At 39.7% G+C, this 18,838-nt stretch overlaps 1 protein-coding gene across 5 annotated transcripts in view; it reads left to right on the plus strand.

Moving 5' to 3' along the window:
- The window catches only part of MSRA (methionine sulfoxide reductase A), a 431,326-nt gene that overhangs the window by 86,652 nt on the left and 325,836 nt on the right, over positions 1-18,838 (plus strand). Inside the window, exon 1 of one of the 5 annotated variants that reach the window (XM_054717620.1) lies at positions 5,251-5,307. The exons of the other annotated variants lie outside the window; for them this stretch is intronic. The gene's annotated coding sequence lies outside the window, so the exon portion shown is untranslated. Of the gene's footprint in view, positions 1-5,250; positions 5,308-18,838 lie in introns of those variants that run through there. 5 annotated transcript variants of the gene reach the window in all.

Below are 18,838 nucleotides of genomic sequence, written 5' to 3' on the forward strand. Positions count from 1 at the left end.
GGTGTTGTGCATGCAGCCCTCCCTCTTTTTTCCCTGCTAGTTACTATTTATGTGTAACTGCTTTAATAATTATATGGTATCTATTTTAAAATCTGAGTGTGGAAGTATGCTCTCTCCACTATACCAATAGGAAACTGGGTTGTTCAGCCCATTTGGCACCACTGCCTCTCAGATGGCAGTTTGCCACGACCAAGGGTAAAGTTCTAGGTAGAAAGTCATAACCAATGGAAGACTAGACTTGTAAATCCAAACCTATAGGGCAAGCCTCCTGGTCTGGATTTTGCAGATTTCCCCCTCTTTTTTTTTTTTTTTTAAATGTATATTTTATTGATTTTTTCCAGAGAGGAAGGGAGAGGGATAGAGAGTTAGAAACATTGATGAGAGAGAAACATCGATCAGCTGCCTCCTGCACACCTCCTACTGGGGATGTGCCCGCAACCAAGGTACATGCCCTTGACCGGAATCGAACCTGGGACTCTTGAGTCTGCAGGCCGACTCTCTATCCACTGAGTCAAACCGGTCAGGGCAGATTTTCCCCTCTTAAGGGCAGTGGCCCCTGCTTCGCTCAGTGCATGCTTGTCTTACTATACTTGTTTGCTATTTATGTGCAGTGAATGAACCTCCCAACAGCATAGAAGTAAACCAGCTAAGTGTCTTCTCATTGGCTGAGCTTTATAATTCTTCCTTCTTCCACTTACTGAATTCTTCCCTGGAATCAGCATTTGGCACCAGTTATTATCTCTGTACCACTCCTCCACTATTTAAACATTTTATGAAAAACTCTAATAAAGAATATGTGGAAATCTGACTGTCATCTGTTTAATTACAAACTGTTTTCTTTGTCCTTAAGTTACTGCAACTCTCTCTCTTTGTTCTCTCTCTCTCTCTCTCTCTCTCTCTCTCTCTCTCTCTCTCTCTCTCTCACACACACACACACACACACACACACACACACACACACACACACACACACACACTTCAGGTGAGAAAATTGAGGCTCAGAGAGATGAAGTACCTGGCTTAATTGGTGACAACACTAGGGCTAAAATGAAGTCTTCTGCCTCCAAATACCTTGTTCATTCCATTATTTGGCATTTGTTCACTCTGTGATGGGTCATTGGGAGGAGAGTAAATTGCTATACTATAACAGTCCCTTCCATACACCACTTAGGACTGTGTACTTAGGTAAATCCTCGCCCTTCGTTCATTCATTCAATCATTCAATCCATCATTTAAAAAAATATCTGAGTGTCTATGGGAGTTATGTGATGTGGATACCATGATGGACAAAACATAAACACCCTCTCCCTTCATGGAGCTGATAGAATAATGGTGAAGAAAGGTCACAAACAAGAAAATTCAAAGTGTAATGACATGTATGACAGGGGAAGAGGATCCTGGTTTCAAAAGCTTCCTTTTACCCTAGCCAGTTTGACTCAGTGGATAGAGCATCAGCCTGCGGACTGAAGGGTCCTGGGTTCGATTCCGGTCTAGAGCACATACCTCGATTGCAGCCTGGATCCCTGGCCCTGCTGAGGAAACGTGCAGCCAATCGATTTGTCTCTCTCACATCAATGTTTCTCTCTCTCTGTCCCTCCCCCTCCCTTCCACTCTCAGAAAAATCAATGAAAAAATGTCCTCAGATGAGGATTATCAACAACAAAAAAGCCTCTTTTCTCGTTTTGACATAGAGGGAGAATAAAAATTCATGTATTTAGAGAAATGGACCTTTTGGGATGTGAGACTCTTCTGATTTTTTAAGTTAATATTTATTCTCCTGCTACATTTAGTATTAGTCAAATCACTAGGATTAAATATTACAGATTTTTATATGGAAATTTTAGATAGTAGATTTTTTTATCTACTTATAGAAATCTTGAATTCAATTCAAGTATTTTCTTTGAAATCAGTGTTGAGCATTCTGGGTTTTAAAAATTTTTATTTTTCAGTTACAGTTTACATTTAATATTGTTTTTTTATTAGTTTCAGAAGTATAGCATAGTGGTTAGAAAATTACATACTTTGCCAAGTGTTTCCCCCAATATTTTCAGTATTTGATTTTTTAATATAATACAATGTATACAGTCATAAAATAAACAAAGGCTCTAGAATTTTAGAATCTTAGATGTCATTTAGTCTGCCTCCTAGTAGCCAAACCAATGGGAATCTCCTTTCTTAGCTTCCTGAGAACCAAATTCTAGAATCGCTTGGCAGTGGTTTCCTATGCTAAACAGTACCTAGCAAAGAGGTATGTAATGAATTATTCTGTGTGTCTCTGACTCAGAACATTCCCCACACTTAATCTTCCACCCAGACTCTTTGAATTCTTTGGAATAACAGATCAGAAGAGATGAGCTTTGTTTGGTTATTTCTGGATGTGTTAGGAAAAAAGAAAAAGAAAACCACAAAAACCTAACATGCAGTTTAAATAAAGAAAAATGAGTTTTACTTTCAAGAGAGCTTTTGCCATTTTCTTAATGCTTATTCTTCTTCGGAGAGCTCATTATTGAACAGAGTATGACAGGAGTTTACTGTGGTGAATGTGTCTTGTCCGGACCGAGGGATGAATTAGAGCGCTGATGAAGGCCAGAGGAGCGGGCAGAGCTGCACCTAAATCGCCCCCAGATAGTTGCCAAGCTATTCTGCTTTTTTAAAGACCCCCAGAGAGCATCCCTAATCTCCTCTAGTTTCCCTTTTCAGTGTTTAATAACCTTTGCTGTCAGGAAATTCTTCCTTGTATTTAACCCAGTGTTCCCTTGTCACAGTTCAATCCCATTTCTCTTGTTGTCCTTGGGGCTATGGAATAGCAGGTCATTATCTTCACGATAATATCCTTAATGTTCTTGAAGGGCATCAGAAGTTTTCCCTAAGCCTACACTTCCCCCAGTGGAATAAACATTCCTTTTCTCCCTCCCCCAACTTCTCGCCTCTCCTTTAACATTTTGCTCTTAAGTATCTGATCCAAATATTCACATCAGGCATATCTTGAGATGTCCCTTGGTTTCATTTTTGCTCAAAGAGCAAGATCCTTTTGTCATTTCCCTTGCTGCTGGTTTATTCACCCTGACAGCTGTTGGCTGCTCTCCCTCAAGGTGTGAGTGTCATTCCAGAGGCTGATGGGGATGTGAGGAGGAGTTCCTGCCTCAGACTTACACTTTGAAGGAGGAACCCAAATGCCTCTTGCCATTCGTGGTACTTCTGATGGTGTATGGATTGGGCCTGCTGGTTTCTCTTTCCCGTGAATACATTTTATTCTGATTTACATTTTGGTACATTTAGGATTTCCATTGACCTCATCCTTAGAAAGATATGACATGTCATTAGTGCCCTCCTTACTCTTGACTTAATTTTATAATTGCCACAAGGGAAGTTGGAACATATAAACTTTGCTGTATAAGTGATGGGTGGACATGTCTGTTTTTCATCAGATTTCTGTATGATCCTCTTGAGGGGGTGTGGCTGGTCTTTGTCTCCCCCACCACTCATCAGAAATGCCTGACACGTTCTAAACAAACTTAATGACTTGGTTGATTGTCATATGAGTTGTTGAGAAATTTTACTTCCTTTTGTGTGTTTAGGTTTTTGTCTCCTCGCTCCTTTCACCTAAACATGAAAGCAGCTCAGAGCTCTTGCCTGGCTGCCAGTGTCGGCAGCCCGCCCACTTTGGCTGCCAAGCTTTTAGCAGATGAAATAAAATTCTATTTATACATGCTCTCTGATGGATTTCCTTCCTACCTGTGGTGGTGCTCCATCAGCAGGTGTACTGAACAGATGGAGAAGGGGTTTAATTTTTTCAGTTCAATTAGATCAACTCTCCAGGTTCAGACCAGTACATTCCCTTTCTCACTTAGTTTCTTACTCTTGGCATTAAAATTGTCGAGCATAGCAAAACACAAATTAAGACCAGGAGATAAAATGCATATAGAGTCTGCCTTTAATAGAAATACTTTGGCAAAGGAACAACATTGACATCAAATGATAAATCAATTTTAATCCTTTTCTCGCTAGCACTTAATTTTAATGCTATTTAAAATACTATTTGGGGCACTAAAATAAAATGCTAAAGTATATAAATGCTTTCTTTTTTCTTATGATGTACTGTTTGCATTTGAACTTACACATTTTGAAAATATACTGTTTTTGAAGAAACAGTTTGTCTCTGATTGTAGTTCGGTGTATATTATGAAGAATCTTAATGAGGAGCTGAAATTATTAATTTCATGAAGTTCATTTGATATTGACAGTTGAATTGTCCAGGAAAGTGATCAAATGGCAGTATGTGTTACAAAACCAGTATGAACGTGACCTTTCTTAGCTCTGGGTTTTACCATCACTAGCCAGTGAAGGATAGGGTACTACAACTTCTGATTTCAGCATATACATAGGTACGTTCTATTTGCCAAGTTTGCCCTTTGTGGGGTGTATCATCTCTTGCTCCCAAGGTCTTAGATTTCAGTTAGCCCCTGGCTCTGTGATGCAAGGCCAAGCCTGATGGCCTCACAGAGCGAGTCATTCATTCAACAAACATTTGCTGAGCTCCTGCCCAGTGTTAGGACCTTGCCTTTAATTAAGCCCATATCTAAGCCTCACTTTGTTCCCTTTTGCACCATCAAAATTATTTAGTTAATACCCATTTGAAGCTGGATTTGAAACAAGTAAGATTTGGCCTATTTCATTATACAGGGTGGGGCAAAAGTAGGCTTACAGTTGTTCATATGAAAAAAACACAATAATTAATAGGTAATAATACAAGAATAAACTCTGTGTTTCACATACTCACAACTGTAAACCTACTTCTGCCCCACCCTGTATATTTGTATATTTGTTCAGATTCTAACAGAAGCAGCCTCCCCCTGTTTTATTTTACCCAATTCTTAATTATTTCTGACTGATTTTTTAAGGATGTAGATTGTCCATATTTGTGGCTTGCTCTCTATCCTCTCTCCCATTTTATTTCCCACTAAGAGTTATACCAGGGGTGTTTGGAGCCAGGAGATTTGAATAAGCAAGTCTCACTGCTGGCTAGAAGTAGAGCGAGCAGTTTAGTTAGAGAGACAATGTAACGAGAGCCACCATTTGTTACTCAGGTCATTGTCTGATGAGTGCATTAAAAAATTCTCTTTAGATGTGTTCTGCACTTTTTAAAATGGACTCTCATATTTGGTGATATGACAACTTAAATGTTATCTGGCAAAAACACTTTTCTGATCCTTCGTCTCCTTTGCAGAATCTGTGTCAAGTGACTGTCTTGGTTTTCACAATAGAGAGCTCGCTTTTTCACAGGCTGGCTGACCCATGCTATCTTTGGTAAGTTATTCTATTGAACTGGGATGCTGTGATCTTTCTTCCTATTTCATCTGCTGATCCCCCCTTTACCTTCTGGGGTCATACAGAACAAAATAGAATTCCAACATGTGGCAGCGTTTCACATATTTGAGAAACGTACCTTCTGTATTCAACCATTTGTAGGTGACATGATTTAGTTACACAGCTTTCCTCTACCCTGCTCCAGTTTAGCTGCCTCTTTATTATGGAGTGGCATGCAGGAAGGAGAGAGACCTTTTATATGCTGCAGTCGACAAGTGCCGAGGAAAGCCAGACCATCACCATTCCAGTTAGAGGTCAAGCAATTCTGACAACTTCCTATTTGCTTGATTGGACTAAATAGAGCATCTTATTTTTCCAACAGGACAACAGGGTTTCTCTCACATCCAGGGACAGGCAGAATGCTTCTGGGCTGAGATGGATTCATGTTGATCATCTGATTCGGCTTCAGACATTCCTTGGTACCCACTATAGGGCCGTGTGATTGTGGTGCATGAATGGGTGGGGAATGATGTCGAATGGGGTGCTGAATGACAAATATGGGGCCATCTGGAAAGCTTAGGTGGCCTGTGAACATAAATCAATCCACCTCCCCATGGCTTCTTCCCACATTGCAATGCATATTTTCTCTCACAGGACCACTTAATCTTGTCTCATTTTAAATACTTTGTAAAAGTTAAAATAATAGGATGCTAGGTTCTCAAAGTACATAAAATAGATCCCCACGTTAATTCCATTTATGATTTTTCCATCTCTTCTCCTGCAGCAAGTAGAGTCTTCATAGGGAGGGATTATCAGACAGTTTTTTTTTTTTGAGATTTCTTTTTTTTAACATAGCATTAACACATCATCCCTTATTTTCAAGGGGAAACATATGTGATTGAGGTTGGAATGTTTTCATGTGGAAATGTTCACACTCTCCAGAAGTACCTGGCACCTCGTAGGCACTCAGTATATGTTTGTTGAATGAATGAGTGAGGCAGAAGTGTTGGTTCCACATTATGACCACTATTGTTTCAAATGCTAGTATGTCAAAAGAGTGGTAGAGTTTCCTCAAGTGGAGCTTCACAATGAGCCCTTATCATACTTGGGTGGCTACAGCATAAGGATCTCTCAAATCTCTATTAATATGTCAAATCCTGAAGATGTTTAGATCAGTACTTCTCTCTTTCAGACAAATAGTTGCTTCATGTAGATTCAGCCCTGCTTAATTTACCTCAAACAATATTAATTCAACAAATATTTTTTGAGTATTTGCCACATGCCTGGTGCTATGCCGAGAGCTGAAGATACAGTGGAGAGCAAAACATTCAGATTTCTGTCCTTAAAGTAGTGGGGGAACAGATAAAATACATGTTATGTTTGTGTGTACTATATCCTTACAAATTGTAAAGGACAACTGCAGGGTGCAACCAAAACATATTAAGTTACTATTATGTGTCAGGCATTTTGCTAAGTACTAGGATTATATACAGCAAGGATGTTAAAAAGGAAGAGAAATTTAATTAGGCACAGTCTGTCATTAGGGATTTCAAAACCTGGCTGCAGAGAAATATCGATAATTATGACACAATATGAGAAATCCTATGAGAATTATTATGAGCAAAGGGTTACCCAAACATAGGGGTAGGAGTGACCAATTCTGTTCTGTAATTACATTGACATTTGATTGGGATCTGAAATGATAAGTAGAATTTCATCAAGTGTAGAAATTAGAAGGAAACATTCCAGATGGGAAAAGCATAAGCTAAGACAAGGAGACAAAAGTACATAGGCTATCTGGGGCCTGACAGAGTTCCAGAAGATAAAGTGTGAAAGTCATGTTGCAATTTGTTGAAGACCTTTCTGTAAAAAGTTAGGATCCTAGCTATAGAGGCAACCTCAGATGCAGAGGACATAGCAATGAGAATACTCTGTGAAACTAGGTTAAATGGATGATTTTTAAGAAAATAGGAATTACCAAAATTGCCATTAAAATGGGTAGAAGAACATAAGTGAAAAAGGTGAAGGGATTAAGCATACATACACACACACAGAAACCTCAAAGATGCAGACAACAGTATGGTGATTACCAGATGGAAAGGGGGATGGGAGGACATAGAAAAAGGTAAAGGGGAGATAAATGGTGATGCAAGGAGACGACTTTGTGTGGTGAACACACAGTACAACACACAGATGATATATTCTAGAATTGTACACCTAAACCTATATAATTTTATTAATCAATGTCACCCCAATAAATTCAGTAAAAATTAAGAAAATAAAGAAATGAATAAGGAAAGAAATTGAGAAAGCTGTTAAGAAGTTGGAATCTAAAGTGCCATTGGAACCATGTGGTTTTAAAAGCAAAGTATATGGACAGAGCATGCCTAGGTTATTTAAAATCATATAGAAAACAATGAGAAGAAAGATGTCCTGGTATAACCTGTTAGGGCAGTCAAAATACAAGCCTAAATAAGATATTAACAGTTTTTGAAGAAAACTTCTTTTAATTATTTTCTTAGTGGATTGACCTTTTTTTTTTTTTTTTGTCTCTTTTGACCATTTTTAGCGTTAAGTGTATTCTGTCTGTATAAGTATAGCTACTTCTACTTTCTTTTGGTTACTATTGCTTGAAATATATTTTGCATCCTTTCACTCTCAGTTTGCATGTCCTTAAAGCTAAAATGAGTCTTTTGTAGGCAGCATATATTGGATTTTTAAAAAGTCCATTCAGCCATTTTATGTCTTTTGATTGGATAATTTATTTGCACTTTAAGTAATTATTGATAGGTTTACTACTGCCACTTCATTAATTTTTTCTGCCTGTTTTGTAGATCCTTTGTTTCATGTTTCCTCTCTTTCTGTGTTTCTTTGTGTTTTGATGACTTTTCATGGTGGTATGTTTTGACTTCTTAATTTTATTCTTTTGTGTATCTACTATAGGTTTTTTCTTTGTGGTTATCATAAGGCTTACATAAAATATCTTATAACATCCTATTTTAAGCTGAGAACACCTTAACTTTGAGAGAATACAGAAACATACTTGTACTTTTACAGATGATATATTATAGAATTGTACACCTAAACCTATATAGTTTTATTAACCAATGTCACCACAATAAATTCAATAAAAAATTAAAAAATAAAGAAAAGAATAAGGAAAGAAATTGAGAAAGATGTTTTAGGTTATTGATGTTGTTACAATTTACATCTTTTTTATATTGTGTTCCCAATAACAAATTATTGGTTTGTTTTTAATAGTTATGGTTATTTTTATTATTATTATTTTTAACCCTCACCTGAGGATATGTTTTTATTGATTTTTAGAGAGAGGGGAAGGAGGACAGAGTGAGAGCAAGAGAGAGAGAGAGAGAGAGAGAGAGAGAGAGAGAGAGAGAGAGAGAGAGAGAGAAGCATCAATTTGAGAGAGAACCATCAATCAGTTGCCTCCTGTACGTGCCCTGACTAGGGATTGAACCTGCAACCTTTTGGTGTACAGAATAGCACTCCAACCAACAGAGCCACCTGGCCAGGGCAATAGTTATGGTTATTTTTAATGTTTGTTTTTAACTTTTAAAACTAAAGCTGTAAGTAAATTACATACCAACATTATAATATTAGGGAATCTGACTTTGACTATATTTTTACCATTACCAATGAATTTTATACACCCATATGTTTTTATGATGTTAACTAGCATTTTATTTCTGTTTGAAGAATGCCGTTTAGCATTTCTTGTAAGGCAGATCTGGCAGTGATGAACTCCCTCAGTTTTCATTTGTTTGGAAAAATATCTTCATTTCTGAAGGACAGCTTTGCCAAGTGTAGTATTCTTGGTTGACAGTTTTTTTCCCTTTAATATTTTGAATAATATTCCATTCTCTTTTGGCCTGCAAAGTTTCTGTTGACAAATCTGCTTATAGTCTTTTGGAGGCTTGCTTGAATTCATGATGAATTGCTTTTCTCTTGCCACTTTCAAACTTCTCTCTTTGTCTTTTACTTTTGACAATTAATTTAATTTTAATGTATCTGTTTGTAACCCTTTTTGGGTTTAATATATTGGGATACTTTGGGCCTTAGGAATCTGGATGTCCATTTCTCTCCCCAAGCTTGGGAAATTTTCAGCCATTATTGGGCTCCCTGCCTAGGTGAGGCCACAGATTATGGTAAGCAGTTGATCAAGGCTGTTGGCTTGGGTCTGCTGCAGGGTAGGGTTGTAGGCTGGGCTCTGAGGCTGCCTAGAGTCACTGCTCAGGCATCCTGATTACATAGGACCAGAAGTTACATTAGCACTAGAGGCCTGATGCATGAAATTTGTGCAAGGGGTTTGGCCCTCGCAGCCCCAGCCGGCCCTCACATCCCTGGCCAGCCCTCGCAGCCCCGGCTGCCCCGGCCAGCCCTTGCAGCCCCTCACAGCCGTGGCTGGCCCTCGCAGCCCTGGGTTCATGCAGAAGGTTGTCCGGATGGTTGTTCTGCTGTTTGGTCTAATTAACATATTAGCTTTTTATTATATAGGAGGATTGCTGGCTTTGTTCCTAGCCAAGCCCTGCCTAAGTGGGGCTGTTAGATGGTCTTTGTGGCTGCCTGGGTTCTCTGGCCAGGCTTTTTGGTCAGGCAAGAATGGAGGTTATATTCAGCACTTCGGGCAGGGCTGCAAACTTCTCTACATGGAAGGGTCCATACAACAGGCTCCACGACCAGCATGACTTGTTGTGTGGTGACTCAAATCAGGCACAACTGCTAACCAAGCTCTCTAGGTAGATGGGTCCAGCAGCTTGGCCCTGGGCAAAGACAGTGACTGGGATTTCTGCTCTGGAGCCTCTGCAAGCAGAAATGTGGCTTCCCAAGATCCGCAGGCTGGTTGCAACAAGGCTTTATCTGATCCCCTGTCGTCAAACTTCGCTGATTCCCTCATTGATCCTCATGAGACAGAGTGGGTCTCCCAGGAAGCACCCTGTAATGCTGGGAGAGCTGGAAGTTCACCTTGGGCTCTCTTTTACCCACTGGAGAAACTTTAGGTTCAGGGGGTCTTCTTGGTGTAGTGCTGTGCCAGCATGGGGGAAGGGTAATGTGGTCAGAGTGTGTCCCTCCTATTATCCTTCTAATGTGGCTCAGCAGGGTGCTTTAGCCTCCCCCCTGGGCTTTGGGATGTTCACAGTGGTGTCTTTTCTATGGATAGCTGCTAGTTGATTTTCTTGTGAGGGAGGCTGAAGTTGGGAATGACCCATGTTGCCGTCTTGATGATGTCACTCTGGACTTTTGTTGGTTTGTTCATTTGTTTTATGTGGGAAAGACATGAACATGTTTAAGTGCGGAGAGATTGAGTTTTAAGATACAGAAAAGGGGAGGAAGGGATATTCTTTGGAGGATTGGGCTACAGAGCACAGGGATCCACCTGAAAGGGAGGAGAAACAGCTCTTCCTTGTAGTGAGAAGGTAGGAAGAAAGGACTGGTGGAGACAGTGAGGTTATAGGCTTGGTGATGGGAAGTGGGGAAGTTTTCTACTTTGAGGTGCTATTATCTGCTGAGAGTGAACAAGAGGCGGCAGGGTTGGAGGTTTGAGTAAAGTAGATAATAAAATGTGTCCTGGCAAATAAGAAGAGACTGAGAGAGAATTGACTAGGAAAACATGGAAAGTTATTTGTTAAAGGTGGAAGTACTTGTTAAAGGTGGAAGACCGTGAATTTATACTGGGAACAATCCGTGAGTTCAGATGATTCTTAGCAGCTCATGTATACGCATGTTTGTTTTTTTAAAAAAATTATTTACATACTATAAAATTCTCCATTTTATAGTGAACAATTCATTGGTTTTTAGTATATTTATAAACTGGTGCAGCCATCACCACTATCTAATTACAGAACATTTCCGTTATCCCAGAAAGAAACTGTATTCCTTAGCAGTCACTACTCATTCTCCCCTCCCCTCAGCCCTTAGCAACCACCTAATCTACTTACTGTGTCTGGATTTGTCTATTCTGGAACTTTTATTTAAATGTTCATACAATAGATGGCCTTTGGTATCTAGTTTCTTTTGCTTACCATAATGTTTTCAAGGTTTACTGTGTTGCAGTATTTATCAGTACTTTATTTTTATGTCTGACTAATATTCCAGTAAATGGATATACCACTTTTTGTTTACCTATTCATCAATTGATGGGCATTTGAGTTGTTTCCACCTTAAAAAAAATTGTCATTGATTTCAGAGAAGAAGGAGAGGGAGAGAGAAATAGAAACATCAATGATGAGAGAGAATCATTGATCGGTTTCCTCCTGCCCAGCCCCCTACTGGGGATTGATCCTGCAAAACAGGCATGTGCCCTGACCATGAATTGAACTGTGACCTCCTGGTTCATAGGTTGACACTCAACCACCGAGCCACACTGGCCAGGCTGTTTCCACTTTTGGCTGCCACGAAGAATGCTGCTGTGAAGAGTTGTGGACAGGTTTTTACATGTATATATATTTTAAATTAACTTGGGACTAAACCTAGGAGTAGAATTGCTAGGCCATATGGCAGCCTATGTTTAACTTTTTGAGGAACTTACAAACTGCTTTCCCCAGAAGCTGTATTGTTTTAAATTTCTACCAGTAATGTATGAAGGTTCTAATTTCTCCACATCCTTTTCGACACTTGTTATTGCCTGTGTTTTTTATTATAGCCATTTTAGTTTTTATTATAATCTTTGTATGCATGTTGAAGGTGAGTACTTGGATTGCCCCATGGTTGGGATTTTTTTCTAGGAGGCTCAATGGAAAAAGAAAGGTCTTATGCTTGAGAGTGAGTGGATGGTTGAAGTGATGGGCAAGGGAATAAATTAAAGAAATGTTCAAGACCAATGGGAAGGAAACTATAAAACATCACTAAAAGGTATAAATAAAGACTTAATGAAAAAAATCAAGATTGTAAAAATGTCAATTCTCTCATAATCTCATATGTAAATGAAATTAACTTCAGTAAAGATTACAATGAATTGTTTTGAAGGATTTTAAAAAACAATTATAAAGTTCAACTGGAATAATACATGTATGAAAATACCTAAGATATATTTGAAGGGAAAAAAAGAACAATAATAATGAGAACTTACATACCAGATATTAAAACATATGACAAAGATAGTAAACAAAGTGGTTTTAGCAGTGGAATAAGCCAGTGGATTGAGGGAAAAGACTAGAAGACCCAATTTCACATGGGAATTTATTATAAGGTAAAGATGACTTTGTGGCATCAGAGGTGAAATAATGGGTAATTTCATAAATGGTGTTGGGGCAACTGGCTAAATTTCATATATAAATAAAATGAAATTATGGACCGTCGGAGGACAAAATGGCAGCAGAATAGATGGACGTGTCCCAAGACTTGTCCCAGAGCAGATAGAATGAGCAGCTGAAATGAATAACATCCACCCTGAATTGGTGAAGGAGACTCAGCTAGTGAGACAATTTGCAGCTGGGAAGGGCAGAGGACCCCTGGAGAAAGGTAAAATTAAGGATCTGGGCAGGAGAGATCTGCCAGACCTCTGTACCCAGAGGTTCAGAGGGAAACTGCATGGCACTGAGCTGTGTCCCTTGGGACAGGCACAGCATCTGACTGTGGAAAGGAGGTCCGCAGGACTGCTGGTGGCAGGGGATTCTACGTTTGGGTCCATAGTCAAGAAAGACTGAGCCCAGAGGGGGCAGCCTGAAGGGCTGACCAGACCGCACAGTGCTGGCAGGAGAGGAGCTCGCAGAGGCACAGTCTTTCCTCTTTCTGTGGCCTGTGCTTTTCTTCACTGAACCTAGTTCATAGGACCTTTCAGATACGGACACTCACCTCTGGCTGAGGTGCAGGAGAAGGTGCGGACTTGTGGAGTCTGGGGAGAGGTTGGGGAGAGGAGAGGGTCCAGGAGAAGTGGCAGTGAGTCTGGAGCTGAATCATACCTGAGCCCAGAACCTGAGCAGCCATTTTCTCCTGAAGAGATAGCCCCTCCCTCTAGTCTCCAGGCAACCAATACAGCCACACCCAGAATACACCCTGAATGGTACAAAGGATTAAAAAAAGAAATCTGAATAGTCCTTGTGAGTCCACAGGGACTGGCCTAAAGAGAGGCCTTCAGTCCCAAAAACAGGAAACTGAGAAACCACAGACAATACAGAAGACTGGGATCTTAAGCCAGCCAAAGGAACATCACTTCACTTTTTCATTTTTATTTTATTTTAATATTATTTTATCTCCTTTTTTCTTTATTTTCCTTTTTTGTTTGTTGATTTATTTTCTATTTCTTTTTGCATTACTTTTCCATCCTATTTTATTTTATTTGCTATTTTTTATTTTTTATACTATTTTTTAAATCATTTTTTTGTAAATTTATTATTATTTTCTTCTCATTTTCTTTCTTCTTATCCACACATCCTCTTTCTACTTCCTCTATACTGAACTGAGGTCCTCCCCATATTCATCCAATTCTTAACCTTATTTTCTGTATATAAGCTCAGCCTCTACAGATTCTGCCCCCACCCTCTTTGCTGGGTGTTTGCATTTTTTTGGTTTATCTGTTTGTTATGTGGTGTTTTCTCCATATATATATATATATATATATATATATATATATACACACACACACACACACACACACACACACATATGTATTATCCTTTTTTTTCTCTCTAATCCTTTTTTCTCCGATATAATTTGTACTCTATTTTCTCTCCCCTAATTCTCTTTTCTCAGGTGGTCACTTATATTGAGGTTATCAGTGTCATGAGTACATTTGTGTTTTGTTCCCTTTGTGTAGTGTCTTGTTGAGGTGAATTTTATCCTGTCTGGCCAATGTGCTAGAGAGTGAGCCACATAACCAGACACCTGTAGAGGAAACTCCATCCACGAACGGGAAACTCCATCCATGAACGGGTCAATAACACCCCAGACCCAACTATAGAGGCAGGAAGAAGGTGGCAGTGAGGGAGAGAGCGTGAGTGAGTGAGGGAGCAAAAGAGGAGTGTGTGGTCATGTGGGGTGTGTGTGTGTGTGTGTGTGTGTGTGTGTGTGTGTGTGTGGCACAGTTAGGTCCCGCAGGACCTTCAGGGGCAGGCTAACCAGGCTCGCCTAACTAGGCAGCCTCTGCTACCATTGCAAACAGTACTGGGAGGCCAGCTCTTCAGAGGTCTTGCTTTTTTGAAGGGGAACCCAGCCTCACCTCTACCCAGGGTGCCCTCAGATAACACCTGGGACTCTACAACTACTCCTACCAGGGACCTTCCACCTCAGTTGTGGTCCCATGGTCACCAAGTCTCCAGCCACCTTGGACACAAGCTCCTATGAGTTCCGAAGTGTGCTCCCCTCTGACTGCCTAATGCTTTAGCCCAGGGCACTGCGACCACGCAAGCAGCAGACACGTGAGCAGCCCGCTCCTGTCCAAGGAGCAGCAGCCCTGCAAGCAGCCCGCCCTAGGCCAAAGAGCATCAGCCTCACGTGGCCGGCCCCTGTCCAAGGAGTAGCAGCTGTGTGAGTGGCCCACTCCCCCGGCCAAGGAACAGCAACAGCAGCTGTGTGAGCAACCTGCCCCTGTCTGAGGAGCAGCAGCCGCAACGCATCCTGCCCCCATCCGAGGAGCAGCAGCCTTGTGATCAGCCCATCCCCGTCCAAGGAGCAGCAGCTGTGTGAGCAGCCTCCTACCACCAGCCAGAGGAGCCACCACTGCTGCGAATAGCACCCACCAGAGGAGCCGCTGACAAATGAGTACCAACCATTACCGTGACCGCCTGAGGAGCAATTGGAGTCTGAGGAGCCACTGCCACCCAAGGAGCAGCCCCTGCATAACTTGACATCTAGATCTGTCAGTGAGATAAAAAATGGGTAGACAAAGAAACCCCCAAAGGAAAGAAAAGGGGGAATTGCCAGGAAAGCAGCTAAGTGAAACAGAGGCATGCAATATGCCAGAAAAAGAATTCAGAATAAGGGTCATACAGTTCATAAACCGGATGGATGAAAAAAATCAACAACTTATGTAAGAATCAAGAAGAAATGAAGAGTGATATAGCTGCAATAAAAAACACCATGGAAAGTTTCAACAGTAGACTAGGAGAAGCGGAGAACCGAATTAGCGAATTAGAAGACAGGGAAGCAAAACACACCCAAATTGAACTGCAATTGGAGAAAAAAATTAAAAGACAGGAGGAGAGCCTAAGGGAGCTATGGGACAACATGAAATGAAGCAACATACGAATAATAGGGGTGCCAGAACAACAGGAAGAGGAACAAGGGTTAGAAAACCTATTTGAAGAAATAATGTCAGAAAACTTCCCTGATGTGGGGAAGAAAAAAGTCAGATAAGCACAGCGTCCCAAACAAGATGAACCTGAAAAGACCCACACCGAGACACATCATAATTACAATGGCAAATATTCAGGACAAAGAATCTTAAAGGCTGCAAGAGAGAGACAGAAAGTTAGATACAAGGGATCTCCCATTAAATTATCAAATGATTTCTCAATAGAAACACATCAGGCCAGAAAAGAATGGAAGAAAATTTACAAAGTGATGCAAAGCAAGGGACTGAATCTAAGAATATTCTATTCAGCAAGGCTATCATTCAAAATTGAAGGGGAATAAGGAGCTTCACAGATAAAAAAAGGCTAAGGGAGTTTATCACTACCAAGCCAGCACTGCAAGAAATGCTAAAAGGAGTGGTGTAAAAAAAAGCAATAAAAAGGCAAGAAGGAACACAGGCACAAAAAATAAAAATGGCTACAAACAAGTACCTATCAATAATAACTTTAAATGTAAATAAACTAAAGGCTCCAATCAAAAGACACCGAATGGCTGAATGGATAAAGAAACATGACCTATATATATGCTGTCTACAAGAGACTCACCTCAGAAAAAGGGACTCACACAGACTGAAAGTGAAGGGATGGAAAAATATCTTTCAGGCAAATGGAAATGAAAAAAAAGCTGGGGTAGCAATACTTATATCCAACAAAATAGACCTCAAAGTGAAGACCATAACAAGAGATAAGGAAGGCCACTTCATAATACTAAAGGGATCGATACAACAAGAGGATATAACCCTGATAAACATATATGCACCCAATGCAGGAGCACCCAAATACATAAAAAAACTCCTGGAAGATATCAAGGGAGAGATCGACAACAATACAACCATAGTAGGGGACTTTAATATACCACTGACATCACTGGATAAATCCTCTAGGCAAAGAAATAGCAATCCTAAATGACTCACTAAAGCAGATGGAAGTAATTGACATCTTCAGAACATTTCATCCCAAAGCCATGGAATATACGTTCTTTTCAAGTGCACATGGGACATTTTCAAAAATAAACCACATATTGGGTCACATGCAAAATCTCCTTAAATTCAAGAAGATTGAAATCATACCAACCATCTTCTCAGACCATAATGGCATAATATTAGCAATAAACTACAATAGAAACAATCCCCAAAATTCAAACACTTGGAAGCTGAATAGCATGCTATTAAACAATGATTGGGTTACCAAAGAGATCTAAGAAGAAATTAAAAACATCCTGGAAACTAATGACAATAAAAACACAACAATCCAAAATCTATAGGAGACATAGATTTCACATAATGAAAGCAGTCCTGAGAGGGAAGTTTATAGCTCTACAGGCCTACCTCAAAAAAAAAAAAAAAAAAAAACCAAGAAAAAATGGTAGTAAATCATCTAACTCTACAACTTAAAGAATTAGAAAGAGAGCAACAAGAAAAGCCCAGAGTGAGCAGAAGGAAGGAGATAATAAAGATCAGAGCAGAAATAAATGATAGAGATAAAACAAACAAACAAAAACAACATAATACAAAAGATCAATGAAACCAAGAGCTGGTTCTTAGAAAGGATAAACAAGATTGATGAACCTCTAGCCAGGCTCACCAAGAAGCAAAGAGAGAGGACCCAAATAAACAAAATCAGAAATGAAAGAGGCAGATTAACAACAGACCCCACAGAAATACACAGGATTGTTTAAAAAAATACTACAACAAACTAGACCACATGGAGGAAATGGACATATTCCTAGAAAAATACAACCTTTCAAAACTCAATCAGGAAGAATCTAAAAATCTTAATAGGCCAATAACTATGGAAGAAATTGAAGCAGTTATCAAAAAGCTTCCGACAAACAAAAGCCTGGAGCCAGACGGCTTCACAGGGGAGTTTTGCCAGACATTCAGGGAAAAACTAAAACCTATCCTCCTCAGACTATTCTAAAAAATTCAAGAGGAAGGAACACTTCCAAGCTCATTCTATGAAGCCAGAATCACCCTAATACCAAAACCAGATAAACACAACACAATGAAGGCCAATATCCCTCATGAACATAGATGCCAAAATCCTCAACAAAATTCTAGCAAATCGGTTCCAGCAGTACATCAGAAAGATCATGCACCATGACCAAGTAGGATTTATCCTGGGGATGCAAGGATGGTACAATATCTGCAAATCAATAAACGGGATACATCACATAAACAAATTGAGAGATAAAAATCACATAGTCATATCAATTGATGCAGAAAAAGCATTTGACAAAATCCAACACCATTTCTTGATAAAAACTCCCAGCAAGGTGGGAATAGAAGGATCATACCTCAACATAATAAAAGCCATATATGACAAACCCACAGCCAACATCATACTCAATGGTAAAAAACTAAAACCGTTTCCCCTAAGAACAGGAACAAGACAGGGATGCCCACTCTCACCACTCCTGTTTGACATAGTACTGGAAGTACTAGCCATTGTGATTAGACAAGAAGAAATAAATGGCATCCAAATTGGAAAAGAAGAAGTAAAACTGCCCTTATTCGCAGATGACATGATATTGTGCATAGAAAACCCTAAAGACTCCATCAAAAAACTATTAGACTTAATAAATGAATTCAGCAATGTAGCAGGATACAAAATTAACGCCAAGAAATCTATGGCATTTCTATACACCAATAGTGAATATATAGAAAGAGAGACTAAAAAAGCAATCCCATTTACCATCGCACCAAAAAAATTAAGATACCTAGGAATAAACTTAACCAAGGAAGTAAAAACTACAGGACACTGAAAAAAGAGATAGAGGAAGACATAAACAGATGGAAGAACATACTGTGTTCATGGATTGGTAGAAACAACATCATTAAAATGTCCCTACTACCCAAAGCAATCTATAGATTCAATGCACTCCCCATTAAAATACCAATGGCATATTTCACAGACCTAGAACAAACTTTCCAAAAATTCATCTGGAATAAAAAAAAGACCCGAAATAGCTGCAGCAATCCTGAGAAAGAAGAACAAAGTAGGTGCGATCTCAATACCAGATTTCAAGCTGTATTACAAAGCCACTGTTCTCAAAACAGCCTGGTACTGGCACAAGAAGAGACATATAGATCAATGGAATAGAATAGAGCTCCCAGAAATTGAACCAAACCACTATGCTCAATTAATATTTGGCAAAGGAGGCATGAACATACACTGGAGTCAAGACAGTCTCTTCAATAAATGGTGTTGGGAAAATTGGACAG

The sequence above is a fragment of the Eptesicus fuscus genome, chromosome 6 (assembly GCF_027574615.1).
Source record: "Eptesicus fuscus isolate TK198812 chromosome 6, DD_ASM_mEF_20220401, whole genome shotgun sequence".
NCBI classification, from domain to species: domain Eukaryota; kingdom Metazoa; phylum Chordata; class Mammalia; order Chiroptera; family Vespertilionidae; genus Eptesicus; species Eptesicus fuscus.